Here is a 13616-nt window from a genome sequence, read left to right on the forward strand (position 1 = left end):
TGACAAATCTCACTATGAGGCCAGGTGTCAAAGCTCAAACAGTTACTGTGATTCTCCTTTGCCTGTCCTTTGAAAAGAACGAAACAGCCCTTCAAAAGCTGGTCCATGGGGAATCGAGAGGGCTCCTTATTCAACTTCGGAAAGAGGAGCCAAGTGTCTGTAGTGAGTGTTTTAAGTCGCTCCAGTGATTAGAAGCTTTTAAGATTCTTGAAGATAGTTACTAACTCAGCCATGCAAATCGTGCATGTCATCCCACGGATCATATTAGAGAGTTTTAGTCGATTTTTGTTCCTCATGACCTCTTCCTAGGAGGTTGTGTGTAGTTCTACTTGTCTGTCTGTTAACCGGATTACGGGAAAACAGACGCACGTAATTTTACGAAAAATTAAAAGGCGATTCACATTTTAATAGGGAATAATTAGTTAGATCATTATTCATCAGTGTAGTTAATTTTGGTATCATGTATGATCATCTAAATAAAATGACACATTTCTACAAGAAGACGTAAATTCCGCAGAGTGTTAATCAACTGCTAAATGTAGCCCATGGTTTGCTAGCTCAGCAAACGGATTTCTTTCTTTACAGCTCTTCATTAGTCATACCGTGACTTGAATGAGGCGTGTCAGTTCAAGCGAGACGCTAATTTGCGCACATTGAGAAAGGAGTAAAGAAATTTCTTACTCTGATAATTTGTGTCCTTTTGCTATCACGTGCGATACATGAGGTGGAAACATGTCATAAAAAAATCGTCCATAAATCATTTTTCGAAAACGCTGAATATTTTCTGTCATACCTTTTGAAAAACTTTAATGTTAGTCACATTTCGAAAAAGAATGTCATGTTAGAGATTTCCACCAGTGCTGATAAGTAAGCATGTTTTTTCATTCTAAAAAAATGATCGTGTTCCTTGGTAGAACGAGACAAACAGGCGTGGACCGTCTAAGTTAAAGTTGCCTTCCACCGAAAATTTGCTAAAGATAAAAATAACTCAGTCGAATTCCATCGTATTAGCTGAAGTTCTCTAACGGAGGAAGAAGACTGAAATACCACATGTTTTTGACAGTTAAGAAAAACCTCTTCATGTGCTATGCATATGAGGAAGAGGAAAACAAGTAAAAACCGCGCCGAAGTTTCTTCGGCGCAATCTAGTTCTCTGTAAAGCCGCTACAGCGTATAATCAAGGCCACCGAAAGTAGATCTGTCTTTCGGTGGTCTCGGTATAATATTGTATGAGACGCGGCCCATAAAACTTTAACCACGGCCCGGTGGTGGCCTATCCTATAGCTTTGCCAGAAGCACGATTATGGCTAACTTTAACATTAAATTAAATAAAAACTACTGAGGCTAGAGGGCTGCAATTTGCTATGTTTGATGACTGGAGGGTGGATGATCAACATACCAATTTGCAGCCCTCTAGCCTCAGTAGGTTTTAAGATCTGAGGGAGGACAGAATAAAGTGCGGACGGACAGACAAAGCCGGCACAATAGTGTTCTTTTACAGAAAACTAAAAATCAGTATAAGGTGGAATCTTTGCTTATTTGATATATGATCCGGGCAGAATGCGCAGTGTTGCTGATGATCATAAATAACGAATGGCAGCTTGTGGATTAGCTATTGATGTGAAGTAATAGAGTAACAGAAAGCATTTAAGAAAACAATAGTTTATCTCGTACGAAGAGATTAATGGGTATGTGATTATATATAAAAGCAGAGGATGAGATTCTACTTTAATGTAATAATTCTGTCCTCCAGATTGCTGATGACTCTATTGAGATTTTTTTAATTTGAAAAGGATATGTTGATTCTGATTTATTGTATCTTTTTACATGATAAAGCTAAATGAAGACCAGCTGTGTGGGCTGTTATGTGAAAACTGTTTGTTGCACCAGTGTTAGAACCAAGACAAAGGGCATAAACAGTATAATGAACATGACTTTGCGCATTAGCACTCACATATTGTTTCCAAACATAAGCACTGACTTGCATCGAGTGATTTTAGTTTTCGAAGTGAGTGGTGTACTGTTTCGCAGTCATGGCGCAGATGTACACATTCCCTCACCTGCCGAGAGCTTATTGAGAAGAGGAAGGCCGTCGAACTGCCCAAAGGCAGGTGAAGTTCATAAAGCCATTGCGGTTGAAAGGAAGACTACTCGGTGAATTTAGTAGAAGTCTTGAACTCACATTACACGCAATTCTGGCAAAGAACACAGAATTGTAGTTTATATATTGAAGGCGAAGAAAGGGTTTAAGACAGCACACTTGGAAGAATGTGGCGAGTAAATTCTCTAAGTTATAATATATGTGGCTGGCAAAATGCCATTCCTTCGAGAAACATTATTTTTCATGACTGGAATTTCGTTGGACTTGTTCCTCGGAAAGTTTCATTTGCCGCTTCTTTTCTTCTAGAAAGTGGTGTCGCACAGGATGGTGGTGCCGTCAGTGCACCTCACGAGGTGCACTGTGGGCAGTACTAAAGGGTGTTTGCTGCGCGCCTTCGGCCCTGCTGGGTCTTCTTTTTAGTCTTTTCCTTACCGCCATTCCTGGTTCCTTTTGACCATCTTGCTGTCCAGATTTTCTTAAGGATTTTTTCCCGGTTTTACATTTAAATTCTTGTGCTTCTCATTTATTTTCTGGGGATCTTTATATTGCCTTTCAACCACTCCAACTCACTCTTTTAACTGTCTTTAGCGCTGAATGGCTGAAGGTCCCCTCAAGGGGGATATACCATTGTACAGTAATTTACATTACTCGAATAAAAAAAAAATAAAAAATAAATAATTGTAGTTACATTCAAACATTTCTTATAATAATAATAATAATAATAATAATAATAATAATAATAATAAACTTGCAAATTAGTTGTCAGTTACAGATCATATGAAGAAACAGGATGTGTGGGCTAAATTTAGTGATTTAATCTTTAATTCATAAGATGGCGAAGAATCTAGGCATTGAAGGTGAACACCTATCCCAGGGAATTGCTCTGTGGTGTAGGTTTCCCTGAAATGATTGCAGTAAATGAAATCTACGTACAAGGAGAAAAATGTACGAGACAAGACTTTTTTAAATGTGAAATTGATTTTATATTTTAAATGTAGATACTGTATCGAACTGGGCTACACAGTTTTTTACCCCTCTCTGATTATGCCCGTACGAAATTTTGATGTTCTTAAAATTTTTAAATTTTCATTGTGGCCGCTCTGTTAAGGACCTCCTAATTCATGAGTGTGCATGTTTAAGAAGTGCAAAAGTTTCAAAATATATATTTGGTGATGTAAGATATTCACTGAGTAATATGAAAAGTTACTCGACACCAGTAGCTCTGACCACTTCTATTGACAGAAATTTCTATCAAGATTTGGTGTAAAATGAAAAAGTGTGATTTGAGATGTTAGATATTCTTTCACTCAGTGATAAGATATATTGGTGCTTTTCACTGTAAATATTAGACCGATACAGTTCTGATCAGACATTTTCTCTTTTCGTTTACAATTATCAGTATGTTCTCGTGTAAGAGTGGCATTTGCAATTTTGCTAGTGTATTCTTACCTTAAAAAACGACGGTTGCATGAGCGAGAACCAAGATGGCGAGTCCCGGCCCTAGAGACTTCCCTAGCCTTCGTAAAGTTCGGGCCTAGGTACCTTTAATAACGTTTTTATACATATATATTTTCATTTACTTAAAGATCAGTGCTCGTAGGATGGTGGTGAATGCAGCGCGAAGTATTTCACACGTAGCATCGCTTTACAGCTACTTCAGATTAAATAAGGCCCTTCAATTAAGTTTCTGCCGTTCAAAATACTCGGGTTTTCAGGGGAACCGTCAGAAATATAAATAATGACACCAGCAATAATCTAATTAATGATATTTTCAACAACCCCAGATGTCTTAAATTTTCGTTTCTGCTCGCATTCCACACCTTTAAAGCTATGTGATTTCTTTTATTCGTGCATAAATAATTACGTTCATTGGAGCTCTTAACTTTCTAATGCTGAAATGTCTTCCTTTTCCTTTTTCTTCAATTTCTCCGGGACTCGCTACTTTCGTACTTACCCCAGTGACTGACTTTTTCCGTCCTTTAATTATTTATTTTTCTTTTACCTCGTAATTTGCTAGTACTTGAGGACATTATTCAACTCACGGGTTGATCAATTCATCAGATCTCGTGCTGACATTAGGCCAGATTTGTTTGACAACAACAGCAGCAGCAGCAGCACCAGCAGTGCTGAATTCTTCAGCTTATTGAAACGAAACTGGATTTTGAAGAATTACATGGAAAATACGACGGCGCCGTGCTTTGCTGCTCTGTGCACTCCTCAATTTTCTTTGAACAGAAGAAAATTCGGAAGAAACTGAAAATTTAGACACTTACTTTGGAGATATATGCATATATATGTGTGTGTATGTATATATATATGTATGTGTGTATATAAGCCGCAAATGCCCCTTGAAATCGTAATTACTTTACCTACGGAATAAGTTACATCTTGGGCGATTTGAGATATATATATATATATATATATATATATATATATATATATATATATATATATATATATATATATATATATATATATATGTGTGTGTGTGTGTGTGTGTATCATCGAGTGTATGTGCTCTCAGTAAGCTTTTATTTTACCCTTGCAGTATTGGACTCGCCTTGTCATCATTACTGTTTGAGTTATCATGAAATGTCGGAAGCGAGGCCCAAGCAACAATTCCTTCGGGTAACCGCCATTCCTGTCCCTCCCTACTCCGCGCCATCACCCTCGTAATGGGTGTGTTCGTTTTCTGGAACCGTTCATTTCCCTTGTCCGTTTTTTTATTTGTAATGCTGTCGTGTCTATTCAGTGGTATTCAAGGGGTCGTACTTATGGTTTACATGGAGGTGTTGCGGGGGAAATGTGTTTTCCCCATTATTATGATCTGTTCTCAAGCCGAGGTCTTTGATTTATGCGCGTGATTTGACAGATTGAGGATGACACCCTCGATGGAGTTGTACGGATTGAATGTTATGATCTGAGATAAACCAGTAATTATGATCATACAATAACAACCCCTTCCTCTCTCTCTCTCTCTCTCTCTCTCTCTCTCTCTCTCTCTCTCTCTCTCTCTCTCTCTCTATATATATATATATATATATATATATATATATATATATATATATATATATATATATATATATATATCGTGTTCTTTGAACTTTTCCGCAAATAGAAGTTAGTCTCTGTGGTATATTTTTCTTGACTTCTTAATACTCATCCTTCCTCTCTTAATCTCATGGAAACTGGAAATGGGATGTAATAAGTTTTCATCTTTAGCACGTTTATTCGATTGACACTGTACTTCTGAGCTTCCATTTTTACTTTGTTTGTGGTTGCAGTTCCCCCCACCTGTTGTTGATGTTAGGTTACTCTGGCTTTTTTTTAGCACGGGGTCTTGCTTGTACAAGCGGCGTCTGCTGTATAATAGAGCTCCGGAGTATGATTATCAGTTTCAAAAACTATATAACATCTTTATTTTTTACGTATGTTGAATAAGAATTGTGTACAAACGAATCCACTCTACTTCACATTTGTATTCTTGACACGTCAGTCTTAATTTCTTATTGCCGCAAGGGAACGCTCGTTTCCGTGATTTCCTCTTCCTTCATTTCCTCATGCGAATGTAAATGGGGTTCCTCGTTATGCAAGGGCCATTGGAAAGCTCAGAGTATCGTCATAATGACTGATTCCTCCACATAAATGAGGCAGCACGTATCCTGGACAATCTCACCTTCCTGCCTCTTCCATCAGCCTTCACTAACGACTTGCGTACGTGATGTGAGGGGGTTACAACGCCAAATCATAGAGATTACTTAGTAATAGCTACCAGAGTGGATGATAGCCGTCAACGGCGAAGCCAACAAGGGGTTTTCCTCACAAACAGCTCTCCTAACGCACGAGTAGGTGGGCACATTTGTCGTCGCAAGAACTGACTGGATAGCGGACACTAGTTAACATTTGGGTTTCTCTTTTCCCTTTCAAAAAATTTCAATTTTCGGAATTCCTATGGAAAATAAATACCAGTCCGTTTCCGCACTCACCTTCACACGACGTACACTGCTTTTTTTAAATTTGTATTTATATGCTCACTTTTACTTTCTGACGTCCCTCAGCTGTCTTTCACTCTGTACTGAACCCTGAAGGAGTGTGCATCAAATGCACGAAAGGTTGCTTTGTAAATATTCTGTGGATAGTAATTTACTGAGAGTGATTCAAGTCTTTTTTGGTGAACGTAAGTCGTTTGTTAGAATATTTAGACGATGGATTGACTGGATCTCTACGCAATCAATATTTATTAATGAAGTAATAAGGGAAGTCAGAGGAAGTACACTGGAGATTAAACGAAGTTGTGAGATTAGAAAATGGGCCTTAAACAGAGAGAGATTGAATATATTTGCAGATGACACAGGGTTGAAACTGTGTGACACTGTTGTTGTGAGGGAAAGTAGGAAAGATAGAAAAATGAATTTCAGTGTGAGTGGTGAATAAATGGAATTGTCGATTTGCATAAGAACTATGGAGTAAATTTGACAGATGATATTAAAATGAGAGAAATGGTGAGTAATAGAATATATTAAGCAAGGATAGCATCAAGATGCATGAAAAAATAATTTCAAAGAGAAAAGGGGGTTTCTGTGGAAATGTATGAAAGTATTGTTGAGTCGGGTCGCCTTAAAGAAAGTAAAATGTATTAAGTGACTGTGAATGAAAGATAAGCGGCTGAAACAGTTGATGTGAATAACAATTTTTATTTTATCTGTGGAGAAAGAAGGATTGAAAGGTTGAGAAATGTAGAGATATGCAAAAGAGCAAAAAGAATACCTGCAGGAGAAGATGGATCAGTGGTGAGACGATCTGTTCATGTGGAAAAATGGAAAAATGGAAGTTGATAGCGAAAGTGTTGGGAGGAAAGAGGGGAGGAGAAGACCTAGAAAATGCTAGATGATCATCAATGAATGAAAGAGGTATCTACAGTAAGGTGGAAAGGCCCAAATATCGAGGAAGTGAGAGTTGCTGAATGGTGCAGTATGCTTTGGAGGGGAGTTCGATGTACTGCTGATGAGACCTTTGTGTAATTATATGAAACTGTTATGTTAAGGGAAATTTTCTTTACTGTAGGTGCACCGTTATTATAAGAAAATTTAAGTTGAAATGTAAAAAAAAATATTACAAAACAGCACAAATATGCCCTGATAATTTCTTGCAATATTCAAAAACAACTTTCACACGTATTGTGAGATTCAAGAGAGAGAGAGAGAGAGAGAGAGAGAGAGAGAGAGAGAGAGAGAGAGAGAGAGAGAGAGAGTCATCTGACTTTCTAAAAGCATTTGGTTATTAGATTTTGTGTTATTTATTGATACTAGTAAGCATTGCATTTACAACCCGAGCCTTTTCCCCAGAATTTCCGTATGATGCTTAGAACGTCAGAGCAAATGGCATTATGGGTGAAAATGTGGAATGAGAATGATTTCCTACTCTCAGTCCTCCACTCTTCTTTGCCTTTCTGTGGAGCTTTCTTCTCTACGTAGTAATTAACAATTTTCCGCTTTTGTCTCGCTTTTACACAAGGTCGAGGGTAAAACGTATTCGTGATTTTTTCATCATTTTGCCAAGATGGATTTGTAGGTATCGTCTGGAACAATCTCTCTCTCTCTCTCTCTCTCTCTCTCTCTCTCTCTCTCTCTCTCTCTCTCTCTATATATATATATATATATATATATATATATATATATATGTGTGTGTGTGTGTGTGTGTGATGTGGGTGTGTGTATATGGGTGTGTATAACTGAATATAAAATGTTGATATTAATATATAAATAAAGACAAAAGAAAGACCCTGCAGTACCTCATTGTTCCTCTTTCCTTCATATTTTGTTTATATATATATATATATATATATATATATATATATATATATATATATATATATATATATATATGTGTGTGTGCCTTCTTTGTTTTTGTTTGTGTGGGTGTGGATGTGTGTATGGACCCCGGTGTATGTATAACTGAAACGCCCTCTTCCCAGAAAATGTTGAACGAGACTATTAATATTATGTTTTAAATAAAGTCAAATCCATTTGAAAGAAACCTATCCAGATTACCTCATTTTTCTACACGGATCTTTCCTCTCTGATCAGTTTTGTTTATATATTTGAACCCGCGCCACAGATATATATATATCCGATATATGCTATATATATATATATATATATATATATATATATATATATATATATATATATATATATATATATATATATATATAGTCACAGGTGAGAAATATCTTTTGAATTGCAAGTATTACCATTCCTCTAACGCACTCACTAGTTTTATTCATGATTAGATAAATGCATGTTTGTGTGTTCCGTTATGATAAAAGGATTATAAATCGTCTCATTTCCTAAATTTCAACCCAAATGGATGTTTTTACATTATGTACTCGGTAATCTACAAAGAGAAAACAGATGATTATCCGCGTTTCGCGATTTCATCGCAAGTTTCGGTGGGTATAAGAGAAGGAAACTGGTGCCGAGATACACAGTGAGATAAAATTGTATGATAAACAGATTAGTCAAAGCTTCAGTTCTTACAACGACTGGAATGGTTTCCTCCATGGGAGACAAACCGAAAAGTAGCTGTAGCCCTCTCCTCTGGTCCTTGCCTGTAGCACTTTGTTATTTAATTCTCATATGAATCAGTGGAATTGCATCTAAGAGTGACAGGACAATGGTAATTGGTTGTAATATACATTTAAGAATCAAAGGCATCACGATCTACTTTAGTGTGTAAAAGTGTTGACTCCATTATTTCCAATTTGTCGGTAGATTAAGCCGGCCTTGTGCCAGAACTCGTTCTTGCTCCTTGGCCAGGCTGGATATATCCACAAACAATGACGGTGTCCTCAAATTTTTTTTCAGTCATTGCCCAACCTCCTACGCTTTTGTGTTTTGTCAAGAGATGTTCTCATTGGAACACGATAATAATATTTATCCTCCGAGGAAGATATTGTACAGTATAATGATTTCTAGACGAATACATTATGTAAATGATAGAAAAATTATCCCATAGGTTTGTTCTAACCTTGCTGCATTGCTGTGCATATTCTTCTAAATATGCATTGTCCCAGAAAGGAGAAATGATCTCACGAAAGGTACGAAAGGATATTCCCGATGGAGGACAGCACTCAAATCAAATAATCTCATCGCCCGCTTCTTTGTCGAAGACAATTTCCAAGGTGATATTGTATCAATTTGTGTGGTCCTTTAACGCTTCAAATGGCGGAAATCCTCCATTTGTAGGCGACGTTTGGCGTTAAGGTGGGAACATATATCTCTCTCCGTTCCCCTCCTCCGTGTCCGTACCCTCCTCCCTGTCTCTCTGAGAAGACATAATAGCCTGAAGAAGGAGAAGCGAGATGAAAGGCCGTGATAGGCCGTGACCCTTTCTTGTGACCCCTTGTTGTCTCGACCATAAACCATGCGAGTTTTGGGGTACCGTCATGCCCTAGGGGCGATGTGACCTTGTCAAGTAGAACTGGGGATGAGACTCAGAGCTCCAGGCGACTCGCCCACACTATTTATTATTGACTTTCTCGAGCCATCCTTAGCGAGATGGAAAAGAGGCTTATGATTTATGATGTTTTCTAATCATCATTATATAACAGCGTGATCGTTTTTCTTTCTTTTTTTTTTTGTCTTCTACTTTTACTTTTCATTATTGATCTATTGCCAACCTTTTTTGATCTTTCCTCTTGAGTGTTGGTGCTTAGGGCAAAACCGAGATTTATGAGACCTAACAAATTTTTACCAGGAATTTCAGATGAAGCAATGCAGCATTGCCTTCGATCGAATTCCTGCCCCTACTTTACAAAGTTATTGTGGGATTTGCCATTATTATTATTATTATTATTATTATTATTATTTGTTGTTGTTGTTGTTGTTGTTCAAGTAACAATTTTGTGAAATGGACATACAATTTACTCTTAGTTGATAATGGATTTTCTTTAACAAATTATAAAGACGACAGACATGAAAGCTACAACTAAAGCATTTTCCAGCTAGGTCCAGCATAGCGCACTGAACCAGCCTATGAACAGATACCCGGTCGGCGCTGACAACGATTATTACCGGAACATTATGAAAAGAGATAAACAGGATGCCACATCACGCTGTGGAAGGGAGGCCTGTAAACACTGCCGCTGCCGCCGTCCCCACCCGACACTCAGTCCCTAAGATTACCTCAAGCTTTCCTTTTATCAGGGTCTTCCGTCTTCCCATACAAAAGCCGTCCTTTCATTTATCGCATGATCCGATCATTCTCTCTTCACAGGACCGAAATGCTGGTGGGTCACGTGACAGCGTGGCACATATAAAAAGGTTACGGCGTGGAATGCTTAGGCCAGGATTAATCTTGGCTTAGGCTTGCTTAGGAGGTGTCTCGTTATTGGCATAGCAAACTCGAACACAGCCGGAAAAGATCTTCTCTCTCTCTCTCTCTCTCTCTCTCTCTCTCTCTCTCTCTCTCTCTCTCTCTCTCTCCAAAAGGTTTTGGGTCTACCACGGGGTCGCCATTGTTTTGCTTCGTCGTCTTGGTTTCCCTTGGTTAAGTTCTTCGGAACCAAAGAATGTAGGCCTTTTTGGTTTTAGTGCCTTTTCTTATGTTTTGCTCTGTCGGAGAAGTTCGTTCACTGTGGAGAATTACTTTCGCCACGTTCATTTCCCGATTTTTTTTTTTTTTTTTTGGTGAAAGCTCTCTCTCTCTCTCTCTCTCTCTCTCTCTCTCTCTCTCTCTCTCTCTCTCTCTGTGATGGTAACCACTGGAATGTTGTGTTAGTCTCTCTAACATATACATAGTTCAAATTCTTGATTTTAAACTAGAATCATTTATGAGCAAAATTTCATCGAGTAATTTGATTTAAAGAATCTGTAGAGGCACATCGATTACAGTTGCTGAATTGTGGCTGTTGTAATGTTATAAACTAAAATACTCAACCATTTATTTTGTACTGGACGGAGTTTACATAGTCCAATGTATGGATGTCGTATCTCACAATCACAGTAATTATTTATGCAATGATGATTTTGACGATGTTTTCATCCTTCCAATATTCTGAGGTAGCTCGAATCGTACGTTTACTTTTCATATTGGATATGGCTTACCACAGACCGCTTTTCTTCGAAACAAGTATTTGTTAACTCCTTAATATTAACATTGTTTCTACATACATCTGGAATTAATAGATGCCGGTTTAATATTAAAGTCATGAGTTTACTGTGCAAACAGTTTTAAACCTTTGAGATACATGAACGCATATGCAGAAGGAGCCTCAACGCTCCAGGCATACTCTATGATAATATGGCGTCTATGGTCTCCACGGAACTTTACGGAAGATCCTCGTAAACAAGGATTTTTACCATTAGTCCTAAAACCTCTTGCCCTTTTGCCCCCCCCTCCTCAGTTATATCCTGTCCCTACACAAAAGCCAGTGGTAGGTTATATGACCGACAGCCAATTTTTCAAGGCCAGTTGCCAAAGGGAATATTTTTTATTTTTAAGCTAATTTCCTAATTGCTCTATTTGATCTCTCTCTCTCTCTCTCTCTCTCTCTCTCTCTCTCTCTCTCTCTCTCTCTCTCTCTCTCTCTCTCTCTTATTTGAATTATAGTAATATACTTGTGTTAGCTGAACTAGAATACTGAGGTATTTTTGTGCGGTGACTGGCCTTGAATGAGGAAATGCTTCGACTTGAATGATTACAGATCTTTAATCTGATATTTAATGAAACTTGGCATTTGTTATTAGTATGCTCGAAGAGCCCAAATGACCGTGAATTAGCCTTGCATCTACTTTATCCAAAACAGAATGATTATTATTATTTGAAAATGAGGAAAGAGTAAAACCTTGAAATTTCAGCGAAAGAATCATTGGTGCGGCGAAGTAAGTATAAGATATACTGTAGGTCTTGATGCAGAAGCATGGAAGAAGTGCCTAGGTAGGTTTTACACTACGGAAGATGTTTTGTATTTGGTCATATGCTTTAAATATTAATATGCAAATATCACTTAATGTCGAATCACTTTACTTTTGGAATAACTTACACCTAAGGCAAAATATAACTGAAAAGTGCATCTGTCCCAGTTAGCCAACCGATTGGTCAATTAAACTGAATTTAACTAAAGCCCAAAGTTCGAATCCATTTATTTGTATTTATACACATACATACATAGATACATACGTGAAACACTTCATTTATAACTCATAAACTTTAATATGATTCTAACAAAGGAGACGAAGCATAAATGCAATAATAAAAATAACGTATAACCCAAAATTAACAGCAGTTTCTCGAAGTCTCATTATTATTTGACGGTTGTCTATATGTGACATTACAAAAGTGTCTCTTATATAGACAACCGTCTATATAAGGTGCTGGTGAATAAAGAATGGGTGGATGTTGTTCAGTGAGTATTTTAGTCCTGAAAAGTATGTATAAGACGTTGTGATAACTCCCTGAAAACTTCCCATCGACGGATGAATAATGATTCATGGTTCGTGTGTGTGTTCATGGACCTAAGATCCCAAAAAAAAGAAAATCACTACAAAGCTGTGCTTGGAAGAAAATAAAAAAAAAAGTTTTCTTCAGTAGAGAAAACTTTCACCTTTTAGAAAAGCTCGGTAGCATGACTTCGATTCCCATTCCCTACAAATACTGCGCCTCTCACTTGTACATTGCATGCCCTCTGACACTCCGTGACCCAAGTCTTTCTGTTCTAACACTTCCGCCACCCATGATAGCAATGCCTCGTTGGTCTCCCTCTCGCCCTTCCTCCAAAACTTTCCGCATTCTGCACTCTTCCCACCGACGAATCGTCGTCCACTGACTAATTTTTTACTTATGATACGTTTATTGCCAATTATTCTTGGTATTTCTAAATTTCTCGCCTTTCCAACCCTTCATAATCCACAGATATTACACAAACAGTTCATCTTCGGATCTTCTTTCTCTCTGTTGCATTCGGTACACTTATATCACTTCCATAAAGGAGTATGGGCTCAACATTCTCTTCATACACATAAACTTTGGCTTTAATTGACATTCCTCTACCATCCCAGACTTTTCAGATATATTCCTACCTCCGTGACTTCACCTTTTCTCTGATTTACCTCTAATACTAATTGGTCATCATCGGCTATATTTATAAATACCAATAAAAAGACCGGCTTCCATTTTCCCACTCTCCACATTAAAATTCATTGCTTTACTTCCTAGTGTCTATTCAACATATTTTACTCTTGTCAACATTCACTGTAAAAATTTTTTCTTCATTCAAACAGTTTTAAGCTTTCACAGTTCTCTACAATTTCCGCTTACTATCCCAAACGAACACTGATCATCTGTACTAATCACCCAGTCCACACTCAGATGTCTGTCATCACTCATCCATAGAAACATGCAGACGTGTATAGGTTTTTATACCGTTGCCATAGACCGATTTTTACACGAAATCAGTCACACTCTCTTCTACTTCCTTTTAACTGATATAAAATATATATGCAATATATATTTT

The 13616-nt window shown here is 37.6% G+C and overlaps 1 protein-coding gene across 4 annotated transcripts in view; it reads left to right on the top strand.

Annotated features, from left to right (window-relative positions):
• Nucleotides 1-13616, top strand: part of LOC136833434 (uncharacterized) — a 144629-nt gene that overhangs the window by 98502 nt on the left and 32511 nt on the right. The window lies entirely within an intron of this gene.

This window comes from Macrobrachium rosenbergii, chromosome 51 (genome assembly GCF_040412425.1).
Source record: "Macrobrachium rosenbergii isolate ZJJX-2024 chromosome 51, ASM4041242v1, whole genome shotgun sequence".
Taxonomy (NCBI): domain Eukaryota; kingdom Metazoa; phylum Arthropoda; class Malacostraca; order Decapoda; family Palaemonidae; genus Macrobrachium; species Macrobrachium rosenbergii.